We start from the raw sequence: 17,387 nt of genomic DNA, 5'->3' as shown, positions 1-17,387 counted from the left end.
AATTGTGTTTTATTGTAGTTTCACTAGATGGCGCACTCAGCCCTTCCGTGGCGTCCATTCCCCCTCTACTGTGTGGCGTTGACTTTCACTGTGTGTAGGCGAATTAGTTTATCTATGTATAATGCTGTATTTGATCCCAACATGTTTTAAAATAATCTACTGTACTCTGACACTAAATAAATGTTTGAAGATTATTGACAAGAGGGTTATTTAATGATGAGATTGTTTTAGATATCATTTGAAAATATAGGCACTGTAAGCAATGCTGAATCTAATTATTTCTTTGCAAAACCTAATTAGGCATTAAAAAGGTTAACCCCAGCGCCTGAAACCGTTTTTGTTTAATAATCCCATTACTGACGGCTCATCATGTATAAAATGGTGCTGAAAGGACACTAAGTTTCCACTTGTTTAAGTGAATCTCATAGAAATAGTCGAGACAAAACACACCACTTTTGACAAGATCTGAGATGAGAAAGCAGGAGGACATCGTCACAGTAAGTAGGCTATAGCGTGTGCATTTTTACCATGTTGTTCCTATAACCCATTTTCGTAGGCTATTTCTGTTATTTAAGCCTCTGAATTACACGAGTCGTCTTCTTTTTTATATTTTCTTTTTTTTTCTTTTTTTACAGTTGAGGCTAAGAGAGTGTGTTTTATTGCTCGAATCACGGCATTAGCCTACCTATGGGCTACACATAGAACTATGAAATTGATGTAGCCCAATCGTTTTCCTTACAAGACTAGATTTTAAATATATATATTATTCTCGGAGGACTCGCAATATATGGCAACATCAATGTGAGCACTGCTCCTGCGTCAGGTCCTTGAGGACCATATTATCCAACCACTGTCATTATAGGATAACTTAAGCGTGTTCATGCGTTGCAATTATGGAGTTATGGAGTATTTAGCACCTTTAGAAACCGGTTTTGTATTCTGTGAACAAACGCATTATTCCTGCATTTAATGTGCAGTTTACTGATTATTTAAACAAGATAGCATATTGCATGTAGCGTTAAATGTGAGATCATAATTTAGATGAAAAAAAAAAAACTATTTAGGATTCAGTCCAATGCAAATGTGCAGGAGAAGAAATTATACGTAATCTCCATAAAAGCGCGAGCGTTTTGACACACCTGTCTGCACCATCAAGTTCCAATATGAAAGCGCACGCGTCTAAAATCTGGAAATGGAGGAAATGTTAGGCTTAATATTTGTGTGCTACTCCTATCCCAAGAAAACACATTTTAGGATATTGAACTTTAAAAGTATGTCCTATTTCTATTTTATGTATTTAGACTACAATATACTATTTTCAATAACAACTATCCTATATGCAACAATTTGTTCAGCAACCCACTTTTTCTGATGTCGAATCGCTACCATCGATGACCAAAAATAACAGCATTTTCGCAAAAACAAAGCCTTTGCTAGGAAAACCTTTCAACCTGCACTTTCCCTTTCCCACCCTTAACCTTTTCCCATTTCAAAACCAATCCATCAATGAGGGACATACGTTTTCTGTTGAAGCTGCATCGAGAAATAGAACAAAACATGCGCGATTGACAGGGTAGGCTATAGTAAAAAAAATTTTTTTTAAAGACTGCTAAAGGGGAAGAAATCAATGGTTACCTTCAAAAGGAATGCGGTTGTAATCGGAAAAAGAGGGCTGTATTCTTTCCACAGCTGTATCGGACAAAAACAAACAGGGTGTGGAATGGACTGAAACCAACGAAAATTGGAGCAGGCGAAGAAGACGTGTCAAAAGGATTGGTTTTGCGGAAGGAGGAAAAGAGGGACACGGTTGAATCTAGTCCCTTCAGAACTCTCACACTTAAACAGGTCAAAGAAACACTGTGTAACCTGGTTATCAACAGTATTTTAAAGACCTTTTATTATTTATTTGTTAATGACGGAACAAACAGCCTACTCAATTCATAGTATTTATTTAGAATAGCAGACTTTCAGAATTGCATGATAGGAAAATACATAACAGATATACAATAATTCAATAAATGCATTATTTTCTGTAGACAATTTCTGATTGCAGCTTGTAAAGAATTGACCGCTCTGGTAGCGGCAGCCAATGTGATGTGTTTGCATAGTTAAGCAGACCAAAGGTCAAAAACACGTAATAATAACATGTAGAAAACCTAAGGTGGATGTGGCTGCAAACCGGCTGAACAGGCTATAAATGCTGGGTAGTATAATCTCTTGTACTTTACACATGACTTGATAGCCAAACAATGTCCATTGAATAAATGTCTTATTTATAAAATAAAGCCTTTTTCTTTTGGGGAGGTGTGTTTGTTTCTTAGCTGAGTGGGCATAATGGAATTTATCGGATCAGGACTGTCACCACAAATTCTTTGGGCGTATTGCACAGGGTTGCTTGACATACATAGCCTATTATGTCGTAGTCACGTCCCCCTATCTTATAGGCTTTCTTATAGTTGAATATGATAGTATAAATTAAATGGTTGGAGGCAGATTATCCAACTCAATGCTTATTTGATTTATTCGCTTTACAGTGGCCAGGGTCTGCTGCTAGGCCACTTGTGTTCGTGATGGTAGCCGGTACCGTAATCCCCATAGTTCACGAAAATACGTTTTGATGGTTTTCACTGAAAGTAACAGTAGAGTGGCCTAGAATGGGACGTTTTTTAAAAACGCTCATCCTTCATTTGGATCGGATCACCCGCCAATCGAATGGTAAGGCCTAGAAAACGGGGCCCTATCGGTAAACCTATTTTGGTGGTGACATTTGAGGCTACCAGAAATGGCGTAATAACATCGAATTAATACATTAATAATTTATAATATTTAAACAACTGCCTAGGCCTGCATAGTATTTTCTCCCTAAAATGGAATCGGTCTAACTACCCAGCGGAGAGCACAATGTCAAGATCAAAGCGCTATCGTTATTGCTTTATCAAACACAATCAGAAAATGAATTAATCAAGCGCAACGCGATAGAGCAAGCACATCGTTGGTGTATAATGGATGACTTTAAAATTTGACGTTATTATTTCCCGTCATTTCAGGAAAAAAATCGAACATTTATTGCATATATATTAAAAATTATACAGTCGTCGCTCGAGACTGATATCTATTTTATTGAGGCACACTAAAAGGTGAGGTCTCAGCGGATCAATTTCTCTGTCTTGTTACTACTCCCGCAAGAGAATGTTTGGAAAATGATTTGGAACCACAAAATTGATTCAGAAAATAATTCATAACTTGTGGCTATAAGGATAGTAATTTTTTGGCACCCTCCCTCCATATCTCCCCCCTGCTTTCACCATCATGTTTTCTTTGCTTTTACGCGCTTCAATATAGCTATTTTTGTGAATTGAAAATGAACTTAGAAGTTGTGAATTCTGTGGGTTAGGCAACATTTCTAATTCGTAGCAAAGATCTACATAATACACTGGGTTTGGTTTCACAAACATAACCATTAAGCAGTGACAATGCTTTTATTGTGCACTTGATCCCAAAATAGACCCATGTCTTAGCTGCAGGATCCAGACTCAACATGCAAAGAGGCCACGTCTTTGTCTCGCTTTGACGAGATGAATGGCCCGTGTCACACAGATGATTAGTTTGCACTATTAAATTGTCAAAAAGGAAGGATTTCTCTAATAATGCCTTTTCGTCTAAGAATTATGGAATTCAGGGCTGTTGGCGACTGCATGGGTTAGGAAGGTTGAGAGTGGCCAACCACTGAGAAACGCGCAAGGTCAGACGAAGTTCTCAGCAGTAATCGTCACTGTGTTAAGTGTGTGGCATCGTGGCTGGAGAGTGGAGGCAGAAGTGGCGCCACTTGTTATAGCCTGCGACTCGATTGGGACATCGTTTTGTCTGCAACATGTAAACGTAATCAGATTTTTATCATTCACCCCGTAATGTTTACAGATGTTATGGACCGTTTTTCCCAAATATGCTCATTGGGAGGCATAGTTTAGTAGATTACTTATTCTCTAGTCAGAAAAAAAGGATATCTCTGCCTAAATAAATTAAGAGTGACCATTGTATTTCTCATATGTATTGACTAGGTTGATTATGCATTTCAGTGCACCGCACTATTCTTCATAAAGGCCGGACAAATCATTGCTCATTAACTCATACAGACGAAACAATTGAATTGTGTGAGTAAGTTTTGCTTTCTCTTTGCATATAATCTTATTGAATTGCATACCATTTTTTAAATCAGCCAGTGCACTTTTGGGCATGCCCAACTTTTATGCACTTCAAAAATGGCCACCCTCAGATCAGTTGGTTGTCTCCAATTGGCCTCGAAGTAACAATGTAAAGCTGTCTTTCTCGGCAACACAACCGCCATGGCCACTTTATATTTCACCCAAATTCAATTTTAGTGCCAACTTTTTGTGTTAAATGTTAACAACTTGGCCTAATCCATTTTTATCGCCAACAACAAATCTATGTTGACTCAAACACTCGCCCCCTTTGTGCCCATTGTGCGCCTGCCCTCATTTGAAGATTTATGTATTTTTTTATATTAAATTCCTTTTGTCATCAAGACTGCTCTTTTGTTGACTTTTCTTGACCCGCCGACCCGTTCCCTAAACTTTCCCATATTTAACATGGGATATTTCCTCCCTCGCTCTCTATTTTGGCGTCATTGGAACTTATTTGTCAACAGTTAAATGCTGTGTGTACCCCCATTTTTGGAATGTGCTGTTTGCACTGTTCATGAACTTCAATGTGCCACACCAGGCGACGCTGCCCTGTCCCCATCCTGTACTTTGAACTCTGTATCTTCCTCAAAATTAATGCCCTGTCGGCTACAAGCCTCCCTCTGACTGCCCAGCTTGCTAATTAGTTAAACAAACGCTCGTACTAATGATTCTCCAGGCCTGGCGAGCTTTTGCGGTTTTGTTCGAACTCAGCTGCCGCTGCAGAGGACTTTGCACGTCCTGCTGGAAACTTGGCCCCTCTGACCCCACCTATCACGGCGCTGTTGAAACGGCTGGACCGCCCTGTCCGAAGTCCATCCCCCCACGGGCCAAAGGGCACCTTCAGAGGCTCGGAATGCCACCACCAGCTGCTTGCGGTGACAACGGCCACAAAGGCGCGCGGTGAGCAATCGTTCTATGGGATGTCAGTATGGTGACAGTGCTGGCCTGAAATTCATTTAATTGTCTCTAATGAAACCAAACAAACACAGTTTCATTTTTGAATTTGAGCCTCAAAAAACGCCGCCTTTCCTTGCTATTCCAGCATTTCCCTCTAGTGCGGCAAACATGGCCCATTACGCATTCTAATTTGTGGCCTTTCCAGTTGTTTCTGCAATGTTTGGCCATTTGACCGGCCTGTGTCTGTGTGCTCCAAGGAGGTCCCGACAGAAATTGATACTAATTGCAGGGACTGTACACTGCTGGCTGGTGGAGCGCCTCAGGCAACCAGAGAACCTGCTTGTCACCGGCTAATTGACAAGAGCCTGTCTGTCTTTAGGAGCAGCTGGTCCTAAGCACTGGCACACAAACGCAATCTTGACACGGCCTCCTTTCGCCTGAAGGAGTTTTGAGGGAAAACGCAGTTAAAGGGAGATTTATTGAAACTCCCTTTGGGTGTCGCGGCATTAAGTAAGATATTTCCGCGGTGGATAAGGATGCCACGCGCTCCTGTTATTAATAATAGAACACGGAAATTAGGCAGGTGTCATTTCTAGTGACATTATGTATCCCACTAAACAAGACAGGCAGAACGGAAAGCAAGCAAGTAGGCCTATATCAACAACGAATTTCTATGGTACTTTATTTTGTTTATTTTTTATTATATGCCAAGGAAACAAATCTATGTGTCACAAATCTGCAGCACATGATAGTAAAATAATAATGTTTTTAGGGCTCATGCAACCTAACATTTTTATTATTGGACCAATTGGAGACATAAGGGCATTCATTCATGCTAACAAACGACTTCCATATTCAGTCAAATCATCTATTCTTTATACCCTATTCCTATATATATGCAAGCCTATATGTTTGAATGAGTCAAGAGAAAACCAAAGCTAGCATTGTTTTCGAGTGAAGTGGAAAAGGGTTTCTGTAACTTTCCCACTGCCTGTAAAGAAATGCTGCTTTTCTTTTCCTTTTGAACAGAAATCGCGATTTTTTTCTCGCGTATTCTCCCAACGGTCCCCTTTATTTCTGAGGAACAATGACAACAGTGGAGCACCCCTTCGACGCGCCACAGTTGGGGATCTCTCGGATTGTTTTAGATATCTTTAGATTTCATCAATCAAAATGACTGCAGTTTTCCATAAAAATGCAGAATTTGGTCCTGGGCTTGAGAGAACTAGGTAGAAAACACGAAGCTGTCCCTCTTGATGATAAATGTCCATCCTTTGGTTGAACAAATAGAGAAGTCTTTATGCCTACTAAGAAAAAGCTAAATATTGGGGACTTTCGTTTTGTTGAACTTTAAGTTTATAAGCCTACTGAAGCAAATAGACAATTTAGTTTCATGTTATGTATATATATTTTAACCTAAAATGCATCTACTCTTACTTATATGTGGTCAAATAGTGAATGAAATCAATCTGAATATGTTTAACATCGAATTGGCTATTGATTCCTTTACAATTCTCTGTATTTCATAAGTCTAACAGTGAACATGTTCAAGGATAACCACCATCAACCTGAGTGGAAAGTGAGTGGCATATTATTGCCAGTATAGCTGTATTGCCCAAATGGTGGGTATATGTAAAATAAGGCTACAGGTAGGCCTACATAGATGATGACAACTATAGGTTACACCTTATAACAATGCACAGATAGGCTATGCCTATATGCTTGCTCTTGCAATAATGATTTAGTCTCTGTTGTAGACGGTCACAAGCGTATCACTAAACTGGAGAATCGTGTCATGGGGGTTTATGAATGGATCTACATGCAGAACACAAACACTATAGCCTACATCATGGCGATGTATTTCTGGCATGGTAATAGTAGTGCTGCACAATACAGTGCTACAGCTCCTCTCTCAACTATGGAACCATTCCAATGCTTATCATACTCTTATAATGATCTCTTCACGTTATTGATATCTCTTTGGATTGACTTTCTAATGCTGCGTCAGGTTTGATATTTTAGTTTTTTGACCTATGCAGGAAATGGTGAATGATCGTTACTGTGCCACTGCTAACTACAGGGAAAGGGTTGCAAAATTCCGGTAACTTTCCCCAAATTCCAGGAATATTCCAACTGGACCAAGCTGCATGTTCTTTTCATGCCCTTTATCAATGGAGAATGAGCAGAGCATACTCATATGCCATAGCAGTCTTTCCTATGACTTGTTGGGTATAACAACAATCACATTTTTATGGAGGCCCCCCACAAAGTGAAATCAGACATTCAGCTCAGTTTTCGCTGAGTCTAATAACAGAAAATATCAGAAAGAATAGAATAACCTTTTTCAGAGGTAACTTTGGTTGTGGTGAGATAATAAACACAGAACAGTAAATTCACACTTGACACAACTGCACTATAAACACATGAGAGCAGGGGCAGACTGGGACCAGATATCAGCCCTAGCATTTCTAACATTATGGCCCATTATTTTCCTTGAGGCACCCACACCGGACCATTTTTGTCCTTGTTAGACAGGCCCACTGAGATAAAAATGGATCGGCTCATCTGGCATTTCGAGCAAATGCCAGATGGCCAGTCCACCCCTGGATAAGAGGGTTCTGAATAAAGTGTCCACATACAAAGAAGCTACATGATCCTAATGGGAGGCTAGGGATGGTTAATCAAGTGGGTCAAATCCTATTTATTCCTTTTTAGAAAACATTCTCCTCCAACAATCAATTCCCACATCTTCAGTATTAAAGTTTTAAAAATCACTCACTAACTTGACAAGATGGCGCCGACAGAGATGGCCGCCTCGCTTCAAGTTCTTAGAGAATGGGACCGTAATTGATATTTATTTACCGACCTGACTAAAAAAGAACAGAGATAAAATGGCATTTTACCCAATATGGCCTTATAAATCAGTGTATACCAGTGTTTAAGCCTACGCAAGGTCAATGATGACCAGCCAACAGCGCTGTAGAGATCATAATGATGTGTTAGACGTTTTTGATTTGTAATGAACCTGAGGGCCGCATGATATACTGAATCAAGTGCTCTCAGGGTAGTGGTTGAGGCCTGCAAATATACTTAGAAGGCGAGCACACCACCCACCGCTTCCGAGCATATTAGTCGCCTATGTCCAGTCTCTAGACAACAAGGTGGACGAAATTAGGGAACAAGTTGCCTTCCAGAGAGACATCAGAGATTGTAACATTCTCTGTATCACCGAAACATGGCTCACTCGGGATATGTTGTCAGAGTCCGTACAGCCACCAGGTTTCTTCATGTGTCGTGCAGACAGAAACAAACATATCTCTGGTAAGAAGAAGGGCGGGGGTGTATGCATCATGATTAACGACTCATGGTGTAACAGTAACAACATACAGGAAGTCAAGTCCTTTTGTTCACCTGACCTAGAATTCCTTACAATAAAATGCCGACTGCATTATTTCTCAAGAGAATTCTCTTCGATTATAGTCACAGCCATGTATATCCCCCCAACCCCAAGCAGATACCTCGACGGCCCTGAAAGAACTTCATTAGACTCTATGTAAACTGGAAACCATATATCCTGAGGCTGCATTTATTGTAGCTGGGGATTTTAACAAAGCTAATTTGAGAACAAGTCTACCTAAATTCTACCAGCACATTGACTGTAGTACTCACTCGAGCAAAACACTGGACCTCTACTACTCTAACTTCCGCGATGCATACAAGGCCCTCCCCCGCCCTCCCTTCGGCAAATCCAACCATGACTCCATCTTGCTCATACTATCCTATAGGCAGAAACTCAAACAGGATGTACCCGTGACTAGAACCAATCAACGCTGGTCTGACCTATCGGAATCCACGCTTCAAGATTGTTTTGATCACGTGAACTGGAAAATGTTCCGGGAAGCCTCAGATAATAACATCGATCTATAAGCTGACTTGGTGAGTGAGTTTATTAGGAAGTGCATTGGAGATGTTTTACCATCTGTAACTATTACAACCTACCCCAACCAGAAACCGTGGATAGATGGCTGCATTTGAGCAAAACTGAAAGTGCGAACCACCGCATTCAACCATGGAAAGAGGTCGGGGAATATGGCCGAATATAAACAGTGTAGTTATTCAATCCGCAAGGCAATGAAACAAGCAAAATGTTGGTATAGGGACAAAATGGAGTCGCAATTCAACGGCCCAGACACGAGACATATGTGGCAGGGTCCACAGGAAATTACGGACTACAAAAAGAAAACCAGCCACGTCATGCTTCCATACAAGCTAAACACCTTCTTCGCCCACTTTGAGGACAATACAGCGCCACCAACACAGCCCGCTACCAAGGACTGCGGGCCCCCCATCCTTCTCCATTGGCTGATGCAAGTAAGACATTTAAACGTGTTAACCTTCGCAAGGCTGCTGGCCCAGACGACATCCAGAGCCGCGTCTTCAGAGTATACGCAGACCAGCTGGCTGATGTGTTTACGGACATATTCAATCGCTCCCTATCCCAGTCTGCTGTCCCCACATGCTTCAAGATGGCCAACATTGTTCCTGTACCAAAGAAGGCAATGATAACTGAACTAAATGACTACCGGCCCATAGTACTCACTTCTGTCATTATGAAGTGCTTTGAGAGACTAGTCAAGGCTCATATCACCTCCACCCTAGACGCACTTGATTTTGCATACCACCCCAACAGGTCGACAGATGATGCAATCTCCATCACACTGCACACTAACCTATCTCATCTGGACAAGAGGAATACCTATGTAAGAATGTTGTTCATTGACTACAGCTCAGCATTCAACACCATAGTACCCTCAAAGCTCATCATTAACCTTAAGGCCCTGGGTCTCAACCCTGCCCTGTGCAATTGGGTCCTGGACTTTCTGACGGGACGCCCCCAAGTTGTGAAGGTAGAAACATCTCCACTTCGCTGATCCTCAACCCTGGGGCCCCACAAGGGTGCGTGCTCAACCCCCTCCTGTACTCCCTGTTCACCCATGACTGCGTGGCCATGCACACCTCCAACTCAATCATCAAGTTTGCAGACGACACAACAGTAGTGGGCCTGATTACCAACAACGACGAGACAGCCTACAGGGAGGAAGTGAGGGCACCCGGAGTGTGGTGTCAGGAAAACAACCTCTCAGTCAACGTCAACAAAACAAAGGAGATGATCATGGACTTCAGGAAACAGCAGAGGGAGCACCCCCCAATCCACATCGACGGGACAGTAGTGGAGAAGGTGGAAAGTTTTAAGTTCCTCTGCATACACATCATGGACAAACTGAAGTGGTCCACCCACACAGACAGCGTGGCGAAGAAGGCGCAACAGCGCCTCTTCAACCTCAGGAGGCTGAAGAAATTTGGCTTGTCACCTAAAACTCTCAGAAACTTTTACAGATGTACAATCAAGAGCATCCTGTCGGGCTGTATCACCGCCTGGTACAGCAACTGCACCGCCCCTAACCGCGAGGGTAGTGCGGTCTGCACAACGCATCACCGGGGGCAACCTACCTGCCCCCCAGGACACTTACAGCACCTGATGTAACAGGAAGGCCAAAAAGATCATCAAGGACAACAACCACCTGAGCCACTGCCTGTTCACCCCACTATCATCCAGAAGGCGAGGTCAGTACAGGTGCATCAAAGCTGGGACCGAGAGACTGAAAAACAGCTTCTATCGCAAGGCCATCAGACTGTTAAACAGCCATCGCTAACATAGAGAGGCTGCTGCCAACATACAGACCCAAATCACTGGCCACTTTAACAAATTTATTTAGTAAAGGCATCACTCGTTACTTTAAATAATGCCACTTTAATAATGTTTACATATCCAACATTACTCATCTCATATGCATATACTGTATTTAATACCATCTATTGCATCTTGCCTATGCCGCACGGCCATCGCTCATCCATATATTTATATGTACATATTCTGATTCCATCCCTTTACATTTGTGTGTATAAGGTAGCTGTTGTGAATTTGTTAGATTACGTGTTAGATATTGTTTCACTTATAATTCACTGTATCACAATTCCAGTTGGTCAGAAGTTTACATACACTAAGTTGATTGTGCCTTTAAACAGCTTGGAAAATTCCAGAAAATGATGTAACGGCTTTCGAAGCTTCTGATAGGCTAATTGACATTATTTGAGTCAATTGGAGGTGTACCTGTGGATGTATTTCAAGGCCTACCTTCAAACTCAGTGCCTCTTTGCTTAACATCATGGGAAAATCAAAAGAAATCAGCCAAGTCCTCAGAAAGAAAATTGTAGACCTCCACAAGTCTGGTTCATCCTTGGGAGCCATTTCCAAACGCCTGAAGGTACCACGTTCATCTGTGCAAATAATAGTACGCAAATACAAACACCATGGGACCACGTAGCCGTCATACCGCTCAGGAAGGAGACGCATTCTGTCTCCTAGAGATGAACGTACTTTGGTGTGAAAAGTGCAAATCAATCCCAGAACAACAGTAAAGGACCATGTGAAGATGCTGGAGGAAACAGGTACAAAAGTATCTATATCCACAGTAAAACGAGTCCTATATCGACATAACCTGAAAGGCTGCTCAGCAAGGAAGAAGCCACTGCTCCAAAACCGCCATTAAAAAGCCAGACTATGGTTTGCAACTGCACATGGGGACAAAGATCGTACTTTTTGGAGAAATGTTCTCTGGTCTGATGAAACAAAAATAGAACTGTTTGGCCTTAATGACCATCGTTATGTTTGGTGGAAAAAGGGGGAGGCTTGCAAGCCGAAGAACACCATCCCTACCGTGAAGCACGGGGGTAGCAGCATCATGTTGTGGAGCTGCTTTTCTGCAGGAGGGACTGGTGCACTTCACAAAATAGATGACATCATGAGGGAGGAAAATTATGTGGATATATTGAAGCAACATCTCAAGACATCAGTCAGGAAGTTAAAGCTTGGTCGCAAATGGGTCTTCCAAATGGACAATGACCCCAATCATACTTCCAAAGTTGTGGCAAAATGGCTTAAGGACAACAAAGTCAAGGTATTGGAGTAGCCATCACAATGCCCTAACCTCAGTCCCATAGAACATTTGTGGGCACAACTGAAAAAGCGTTTGCGAGCAAGGAGGGCTACAAACCTGACTCGGTTACACCAGCTCTGTCAGGAGAAATGGGCAAAAATTCACCCAACTTATTGTGGGAAGCTTGTGGAAGGCTACCCGAAATGTTTGACCCAAGTTAAACAATTTAAAGGCAATGCTACCAAATACTAATTGAGTGTATGTAAACTTCTGACCCACTGGGAAGGTGATGAAAGAAATAAAATCTGAAAGAAATCCTTCTCTCTACTATTATTCTGACATTTCACATTCTTAAAATAAAGTGGTGATCCTAACTGACCTATGACAGGGAATTTTTACTAGGATTAAATATCAGGAATTGTGAAAAACTGAGTTTAAATGTATTTGGCTAAGGTGTATGTAAACTGTCGAAGCACAAGCATTTCGCTACACTCGCATTAACATCTGCTAACCATGTGTATGTGACAAATAACATTTGATTTGACATTCCCATCCCTATTGTGCTGCTAAAGGAGACAGAAACATCTCTTTTTACAATTACGAATGAATCTCAGACACGTCTTTCAAAGGTATCCCCAAATTATTTCCTTTATAGTTGTCGCTAAGTATATCATATTGATATGTTAGCTCCACCTCGGGTCACAAGGTTAACACTTTCCCATAAGTGGATACGACATAGTATCGTTCTAGCAAAACAAATTGCCCAAAACATTGGAGTCTTGACTCAAGCGTGTCGAGGGGCTTGAAGAATTGTTTAATTTCGGAGCTTGGCTGAGGCAGGGCGTCCTCTGTATTTCCTGCGGTGAGGTCTTCGTTGGCTGCTAATAGAGATCTAATTGATGGCTGAAGTCCCGTTTCCGTGCTCCCCTCCTTTTATTGCGCCCTGGCGTCTGCTGTAAAATATAACTATAATCGAATTGTGCTATTCCACCAGGGAGGAGAGAGTGAGAGTTTACGGCTGAAGGGAAGGGGAAAAAAATCGTTATTAAAAAAGTTAAGTGCAGAGTACAATTCGACATAGTGTTGAGGCATGATGAAAAAGGGTGGAACATGATACCACTGACAGACCTTAGCCTATATGAGACATATTCTCCATAAATAAACTTTCTTGATTTAGCTTTGCACAATATCCTATAACTCTTAGACCATTGACAGATAGAGGATATATATGCTATCTATTTAAACAAAAAAAAATCATTATTTTCAAACAGAAGTGATCATTATTCATATAACTACTATTACTATTATCAGGAATACATATATAGGGGCCTACAGTATATGGCAGATATATTCACAACATCATGATTCAACTAAATGCAATAGCTCAACCCTTGTTAATCACTGCATTGTCATGCATTCTATGGTACGTCTGTCAAACCATCAAACCCATCAGAAATGAGAGTGGCAGCCTGAGAATCACACCAACAGACTGATGCCCCCCCTCCCCTAAATTTCAATTTAAGGGCTTTATTGGCATGGGAAACATATGTTTACTTTGCCAAAGCAAGTGGAATAGATAATAAACAAAAGTGAAATTAACAATAAAAAATGAACAGTAAACATTACACTTACAAAAGTTCCAAAAGAATAAAGACATTTGAAATGTCATATTATGTATATATACAGTGTTGTAATGATGTGCAAATAGTTAGTCTCTCTCTGTCTGTCTGTCTGTCTCTCTATCTCTCTCTCTCTCTCTCTCTCTCTCTCTCCCCTATAGAGTTTCCTGGAAGGGTGCTGCAGTGCATTGGAGGCCTGTCTCCGCTCTGATAGGAGGGTGCTGCAGTGCATTGGAGGCCTGTCTCCGCTGTGATAGCAGCCCTGGAGCCTAGATGATTGATGAAGGCGAGGGCAAGGCCGAGCGCTGGCAGCATAAAGCCCCATAGACGCATCAATAAAGCCTGGCTAGTGGAGGGCCTGGGCCTGCTCAATAGCCACCGCCTACGAGGATTCAGGCAAGCAAGCGGAGAGGGGAAGGTGCTCTGTTGTTCCCTAATCCGTTTAGCCATTGAGCCACCAGCCGTCTGAGGCTGGATAAGTGCAGCGACGGATGTGTGCGGGGGTGAAAATAGCAGGGAGTGGAGGGCTGGAGAGGACCCGCGGGGGGAGATATAGTGGGACGCATACAGTTCACACACAACTGATTGAAGGATAGAGGGAGAGGGAGATGGAGAAAGAGGCTGATGATTACCCAGCTTCCTCCAGGGTAGAAGGGAAGGGTAGAGCCAGCCATCATGGGTTGGTGGGTGAGGGAATAATGGTTGGTTAGTGTGCATTTATTTCATTGATTGCATACCGGACAGTACAGGTGTTTGTAATTGCTTGAGTATGTAACACATATTATTTATCTTAACATGTTATGACAAAGTTCAGTTCTAATCTAACCAAAAAGGCATATACTCCTCAGGCAATATACTGGAGAAAACACAGAGGCAAAACGAGAACATCTTGGACAATAGTTCAAGAGTTATTTCCCTTCATGCACATCTATAAGCAAGAATTCCAAACAGGCACCAGCTAATCAAAAGGCCTTTTTAAAAGTATTACACTTGCACCAAGCAACAGGAGCCCAATTGGTCAGCCATTGACCCCTGCTCCACAGACCCCTACCCCACTGAAGCTTAGGGAATCCCTGTCATTCTAAAAATGCATTTGTCCAGTGTGTCCACCACAGTGGCCAGCCAGACCTCATGCAGGCCATAGTAACTCCAGTGTACCACATTCCTCAATGGCACAATTAGGCTGCAATCATCTCCTACCAAGCCAGCTTTTCACTGACCCCAGGCCCAGTGCAGCTACACGGTACCCTGCAGCACGGCCTGGTTGGAGATGGAGGGAAGAGAAGGAGGGAGGGAGGAGGGAGAGTGATGGGGCCTGTGCCCTATGGCTCCAGTCTGCCCTATGACACTCACTCCCAGCAGGCCTCAGATGTTAGTAGAATGGACATTTCCAATCAAAGCAATGTCCCATGATAGCGGGACTATCTGGACATTCTATTTCTATGTCTCAGCTGAGCTCTCCACTGATCCCTCTACCTCAGCCACTCTCCGACCCATGCAATTTCATAAAAAGGGGCAATTCAACCCGAAATCCAAGTTTCTAAGATGATGATGTTTCCAGTCATTTGGGGTTGATGTCTACAGATTTATCCTAATTAATGTATGATGTAGAAGGATACATCTGGTATGTTTTAATTTTTTTTATTTGTTTATATCTTAGAGAGGATGACCGTTTTGAAGATATGTTTTCTCGAAAAATGTTCTAAAAACGAATTTGTTGTGTCTGTATTAACTACAAGTATATGTAGCCTAATAAAAATAATTTTCATATAAACTGTGTAGTTATTTTGTCATCATCAGCACCCTAGCTAACAAAAAATGGCATACCAAACCATGTTAAAGCAGTCATTCAAGATTCATGTTAACATTTCAACAGGTTGATGAAACCATAAAAGTCAAGTGTGTCTCTGTTCATTTGTGATTAGTGAAGAAGGGGTGGATTCACGGGGTCTCTGTAACTCAATTCCGCCTCGGGTTGTAATTGTTTAATTGGAGTGATTATTTAGCAATGGGAAACAATTCCACCTGTTCTATCAGAAGGGTGAATCTGTCAGCCTCTTATTCAAATTGCCAATCAATTTATACGATTATGGATTTGGATTTGGTTCTCGATGATCAAATTAAATAATCAATAATCATATTTATCCTGGATGAGTAAGAGTATAATGATAGAGTAGGTATTTATCATGGTTGAATAGGAGTATTATGTAGTAAAATCAGTAAAATCAGTAAATTGAGTGTGATGGTAAGCTTAATATATATATATATTTTAATATATATAATATATATATATATATATATATACTCCTGTGTCTTAGTATTAAAACATCAAATCCAATTCTATTTGTCAAATGCGCCAAATACAACAGGTGTAGACCGTACAGTGAAATGCTGACTTACAAGCCCTTAACCAACAATGCAGTATAAAGAAAAATAAGTGTTAAGTAAAAAATAGGTAAGTAAAAAATAAAAATAACAAATAGTAAAAAGCAGTAGTAAAATAACAGCAGCGAGGCTATATGCAGGGGGTACCGGTACAGAGTCAATGTGCGTGGGCACAGCTTAGTCGAGGTAATTGAGGTAATATGTACATGTAGGTAGAGTTAAAGTGACTATGCATAGATAATAACCAGAGAGTAGCAGCAGCATAAAAGAGGGGGTGGGGGACGACGACAATGCAAATAGTCTGGGTAGCATTTTAATTAGCTGTTCAGGAGTCTTATGGCCTGGGGGAAGAAGCTGTTAAGAAGCCTTTTGTACTTAGACTTGGCGCTCCGGTACCACTTACCGTGCGGTAGCAGAAAGAACAGTCTATGACTAGGGTGGCTGGAGTCTTTGACAATTTTTAGGGCCTTCCTCTGACACCGTCTGGTATAGAGGTCCTGGATGGCAGGAAGCTTGGCCCCAGTTATGTACTGGGCCGTACGCATTACCCTCTGTAGTGCCTTGTGGTCGGCAGTGATGCAACCCGTCAGGATGCTCTCGAAGGTGCAGCTGTAGAACTTTTTGAGGATCTGGGGACCCATGCCAAATCTTTTCAGTCTCCTGAGGGGGAATAGGCTTTGTCGTGCCCCCCAACTGTCTTGGTGTGTTTGGACCATGATAGTTTGTTGTTGATGTGGACACCAAGGAACTAGAAGCTCTCAACCTGCTCCACTACAACCCCGTCGATGAGAATGGTAGTCCACAATCATCTTCTTTGTCTTGATCATGTTGAGGGAGAGGTTGTTATCCTGGCACCACACTGCCAGGTCGATGACCTCCTCCCTATTGGCTGTCTCATCGTTGTTGGTGATCAGGCCTAACACTTTTGTGTCGTCGGCAAACTTAATGATGGTGTTGGAGTCGTGCCTGGCCATGCAGTCATGGGTGAACAGGGAGTACAGGAGGGGACTCAGTATGCACCCCTGAGGAGCCCCCGTGTTGAGGATCAGTGTGGCAGGTGTGTTGTTACCTACCCTTACCACGTGGGGGCAGCCCGTCAGGAAGTATAGAATCCAGTTGCAGAAGGAGGTGTTTAGTCCCATGGTCTTTAGCTTAGTGATGATCTTCAGGGCACTATGGTGTTGAACGCTGAGCTGTAGTCAATGAATAGCATTCTCACGTATGTGTTCCTTTTGTCCAGGTGGGAGAGGGTAGTGTGGAGTGCAATAGAGATTGCATCATCTGTG

General features: G+C 42.0%; 1 long non-coding RNA gene across 1 annotated transcript; it reads left to right on the top strand.

The window, feature by feature from the left end:
• The first annotated feature begins 233 nt into the window (after window positions 1-233).
• Window positions 234-15,490, top strand: LOC123743085 (uncharacterized). Its single transcript, XR_006769843.2, has 2 exons — window positions 234-497; window positions 13,878-15,490. It is a non-coding gene; the product is annotated as an uncharacterized LOC123743085 (long non-coding RNA).
• Window positions 15,491-17,387: the final 1,897 nt, after the last annotated feature.

This window comes from Salmo salar, chromosome 05 (assembly GCF_965601325.2).
Source record: "Salmo salar chromosome 05, fSalSal1, whole genome shotgun sequence".
Taxonomy (NCBI): domain Eukaryota; kingdom Metazoa; phylum Chordata; class Actinopteri; order Salmoniformes; family Salmonidae; genus Salmo; species Salmo salar.
The sequence above is the reverse complement of the archived record's forward strand: the minus strand, read 5'-3'. Positions and strand labels throughout refer to the sequence as shown.